Source organism: Salvelinus fontinalis, chromosome 10 (genome assembly GCF_029448725.1).
Source record: "Salvelinus fontinalis isolate EN_2023a chromosome 10, ASM2944872v1, whole genome shotgun sequence".
In the NCBI taxonomy this organism is placed as follows: Eukaryota; Metazoa; Chordata; class Actinopteri; order Salmoniformes; family Salmonidae; genus Salvelinus; species Salvelinus fontinalis.
In genome coordinates, this window is record NC_074674.1 from 19,477,093 (window position 1) to 19,482,065 (window position 4,973).

At 43.3% G+C, this 4,973-nt stretch overlaps 1 pseudogene; it reads left to right on the forward strand.

Moving 5' to 3' along the window:
* The first annotated feature begins 568 nt into the window (after positions 1-568).
* LOC129863219 (GTPase IMAP family member 8-like) lies at positions 569-4,973 on the forward strand (annotated as a pseudogene).

The window sequence follows — 4,973 nt, forward strand, 5'->3', positions numbered from 1 at the left end:
TGATGCTCAGTAATATTAATGTGTGTGTTTGGGTGTGTGGCTTAGCATCGGACAGTGTTTTACTCCTGATACACCCCTGTGCCGTGTGAAACCTCGACAAATAGTCTCATCGTAGGTTACTGTACACTGTGAAAATGCAGTCCGGTCAGTTTTGTTCTGTGCTGGTTAATCTACTACGTCATCATAACACATACTTTGGGACGTGCCACAGTTATTCCTACGCAGCCACACCTCCCCTGGATGAACTTTCTCATAGACACTCATCTAAGGTCAGCTTTATGTTTTCCCCCTCTAATGGGGTTAGGATTTGGTGACGGTAGACTGACCCTAGATCTGTGCCTAAGGGCAACTGCTTTGCCTGCCTGTGAGGATGAGACAAGGCCTGTCGTCCCCTATGACAGGTAAAAACATGATTCACGTATGGTTGATTATGAGCCAAAACAGTAAGGAGAAATGCAACCAGTCTAGTTATTCTAGGGTTGACATTCAGGGAGAAAATGTCCTTGTTTACTCTTATGTTATAGGTCCTGTTTATGGAAAATATTTTTTCCCCTGTTCTTTCAGGCTAACACAGACAAAGACACTGGGACCTACACAGATTTACTGAAACCAAATCTTTTGGGTTTTTATAACAAAATTCTGAGAAAAATGGAGGAAAAGTCTGAATCCAACTATGAAAGAGGTGAGTCCTTCAGTTACTTTCTCATTTAGTATACATGTACAACCAATTTAGTGCACCAGTACAGCACCTTCTCCTATTGAGATATATAAGTACAATAAGTTCTGCAATATATAAATTGTTTCTTTGTGTTCTTGAACGTAGCCCTGTCCTTCATTTTTGATCATTGATTTCACCTGTGTTAGTTGAACTCACCTGGTCTCATCAGCTCCTTATTTAGTTCAGTTCATTCTGTTTGTGCCTTTGTGAGGTATTGTTCATTTTGACTCTACTAAGCCTGTTCCTGGCTCGTTTGTAAGAACCAGCTATAGCCTTCAGTCCTAGTTTTGATTCACCTGCCTGTTTGCCTACCTGAGTATGACCATTGCCTGCCTTTGACCACGATACCTGCCTTCTGCTAAGGCAAAATAAACACCTGCCGCACTCTGCGTGTGAATCTACACCTCATTCTCCCTGAGTATTCATTACAGGGCAGTTACTGTTTTACAGTGTGTTAATCAGATTGAACTCCATGGAAGGCATTGGTTTTAAAGGAGAATACAATGTTTTGAAGTTTAGTTAGTTGCCATGTTTCCTAATGACATTAGAAAGTAATTGAAAACAACAACAAAAATAATTTTCTCCCTTGTATACCCTTCTCCTCTCTCATTCCCTCATTATTTTTCTCTCGCCCTCATCCTCCTTCGCCTTCTTTCTCCCCCTCTACCTCTCCATCACCCTCCCTCTCTTATCTTTCTCTATCCTTTTCCTCCTCCACTCACTTTCTATCTCTCAGAGCGGAGAGTACTGATTGTGGGGCCACAAATGTCTGTGAGGCACTCTGTTGGAAACACAATCCTAGGTAGAGAGGCTTTTCAATCTGGGGGAATCACTGCCCAGTGTGAGAAGAGAGGTGGGGGAGTGAGAGGGAAGAAGGTCACTCTGGTCAAAGCTCCTGGCTGGTGGAGGAAATATTGTTTAGGTGACACACCAGAGTTGGTTAAGAGAGAACTTATGAGCAGTACATCTCTGTGCCACCCTGGACCCCATGCTTTCATACTTGTGGTTGAGGCTGTCGGTTCACAGAAGCAAGCAGGAAATCAGTAGAGGGACATCTGGAGCTTCTCAGTGAGAGAGTCTGGGGTTACACTATTGCGCTGTTCACCCATGGGGACGGTCTGGGAGACACAACAACAATTGAGCAGCACATTGAGAATGAAGGGGAGGCACTCCAGTGGCTCATTGAGAAATGTAGGAGCAGGTACTACGTCTTTGACAGTAAGGGTAATGCCACTGACACTGAGGTCACAGAGCTGCTGGAGAAGATAGAGGAGATGGTGGCAGGGAACAATGGGAGCCACTTTGAAGTTGAGGGTGCAGTGTTGCAGAACATTGAGGAGAAGAGAAGGGGAGTGGTGAAGAGATCGGAAGAAAGACGTCTGAAAACACAGAAGGAAAGGAAGAAACTACATGCACTTCTGAAAGGTTGGTATATCTACTCAGGAGTGAATCACACATCTTAATAAATAAATGGTCAGGAGAGACAATATGAACCACATGATTAAATATGCTCTAAGCAACAATTCCACCTGCACATACCCATTTATTATACCTCCACAAAATTACACTGATCTCCACTATAATACCTTAATAATCATAATTCTACAGCTCCAATGATCATGTAACATCTCTATTAGGATGTCCGCGAGTAATAGTTTTGTGAAGGTTAAATGGTTGTATGTTCTATGTTTTTATGAACTTGAATTGATATTTTATGAATTTCTTTTATACAGAGGAGACCCACATCCTAACCAAACTGAGATTCCTAATGCTGGGGTGGGTCTTTGTTGGGAAAAGTGCTGTTGGAAACGTCATCTTGGACACTTCTAAGTTTGAGGCTGGAAGGAGAAGCGTAAAATCTACACAACAGTCGGGTAAGGTTGGGGGGAGGCAAGTCACTGTCGTGGACACACCCGGATGGTGGAAATTCTTTCTGGCCGAGTTCACTTCTCCCTCGGTGAAGTCAGAAATCCTAAAGGGTGTTTCTGTTTGTTGTCCGTTTCCCAATGCTGTCCTCCTGATGATACCTGTAGACACAGCGTTTGCTGAGGAACAGAGGAAGGTGACACAGGACAACATGAAGCTGCTAGGAGAGGGAGTCTGGAGACACACTATAGTGGTCTTTACCCGGGGGGCATGTCTGGGAGACACAACTATCGAGCAGCACATTGAGAGTGAAGGGAAGGCCCTGCATTGGCTTATAGAGAAATGTGGGAACAGGTATCATGTCTTTGACAGTAAGGGTAAAGACACAGACGCTCAGGTCACAGAGCTGCTGGAGAAGATCGAGGAGACGATGGCAGGGAAAAATGTATTTTGCCTGAGCACTGAGATCTATAAACCAGTGGAGACAGGGATCATTCCATGGGCAGATGATGAAGCCACTGAGAAGATTTCACAACTTCTCAATCAGGAATGGGATCGGAGAAACTGGGAGAATTTGGAAATAGCAAAGACATCAACCCCACCAGTTCTAAAGGCAAATAGGAGTATGTCTGATGGACCTAACTGTGAGTAATCACTTTTCTCTCTCTCTTTACCCCAGCATGCTTTGTTCGAAGTTCTTCATTGTTATTGTTTTTCCTGAACAGTCAGTGGAGACAAGCCACCCCTGGAGAGCTCTGGACTGGGAGAGGGAGAAATCACAATGGAAGATCCAAGGGAGGATCAAGGTGTTAGCAGTAAGCAAACAGTCTTCTCATACCAGAATATACATCCTTTCCTCAATTCCACCCTCCTCATACTGTCTCCATTCAATGTAACCTTGTGCATATGTACCATAGAGATAGATAGAGGACTCATCTTTGTATCTGTGCCATTATAATGTCTGTGACAGCATGGGCAGCTTCATTGAGGCTATATCCATTTTAAAGTAGTCCATTTTCTTCTTCACGATTGGCTGATCCCTACTGATGACCTGGTTGGGCTCGCTCCAATCGAGTCATCAGGGGGGGGATCAGCCAATGAAGTAGGAAGTCCCACCCAGTTGACTACCTTAAAATGGTGGAAACCCTCAATGGTGCTTGGCGTGCTGCCCATGCTAATACAGACTTTTGGCCACTAGAGGCCTCTATCTTTCTCTATGATCTGTTCTTATGTCTTTTTTTGCTTTCCATAGCAGGCGGTCAACAATTAGAAAGATTGCAGTCAATAGATCCGGAGGTGAGAGAACAGTGGAAGGAACTGCTGGAGAAGGAGTGGAGTTGGAGAGAGATAGCTAGTCAGTTGAATCTGCCATCTCATGGTGAGTGGCTGGTAACTTTGGATAATCTGCATCGGTTTTAAATTCACCGAAATGTTTCTGTCACAGAAATCTGTTCTCTAGCTACAGCCTCGCTATGGGTCTCTGATGCCTAAATAATAGCTTAGTAATGCCGATACAGAGTAGAAGTATTCAATCAACGATTTACTGACATTTTGATATAAATGCATTTTTATTGGGCAAAACAAATCTCAGACGCAATATTCGGACATGATCAGCAAGGATTTCCCTGTTGTTGAAGTTATATTGTGCCACAGATAACATCTCCGAGCCAGACGCTGAAGAGCTGAAGAGATCCCGTCACAAAGTCTTAGCGTGGCTGAAGAGCTCTGGATATGGCACAGCCTCTACCCCAAGTATGGACAGTATACACAGCAGTAAGACAGAGGACTTCGTGACAGATGTGGGCAACTAGTTCAGATGAAGAGAAACATCAGGTTACAATCGTATCTAGTTTAGGAGTGAATCTGACTGGTATCTGCAGACGTAAACCAGGCTACAGAGGTGTGAGAGATTGCTAGGCGTTGAGAGCTCTGGTTTAACTACGGGGTGGCAGTTAGCCTAGCGGTTTGAATGGTTCGAATCCCCAAGCCGAATAGGTGAAAAATATGTTGATGTTTCCTTGAGCAAGGCATTTAACCCTAGTTGCTCGGGATAAGAGTGTCTGATAAATGACGAAAATGTAACTAACACTGTGATGCTATATTGTTTTGCAATCACGATAGAACATCAGAATGTGTGCTGCCATTTTTTCACCACGTTGAAAGATGTTCCTTATCTCCACTTTGTAAACAAAACAAAAACAATAACTACGGTGGGGCAGACAGTGGCGCTGTTTCCCTTTAAAGCTTTAACTTAGTTTATGTTTTACCTTCTCTTACTTTTTGATTTGTAAATAGATTATTTACAGTAGATTATTTTCAAACTGAGTACATATATTACGGGAAACATTACGGGAAATTATTAAGTCTAAAATGTTTCTCTGTAATTGGT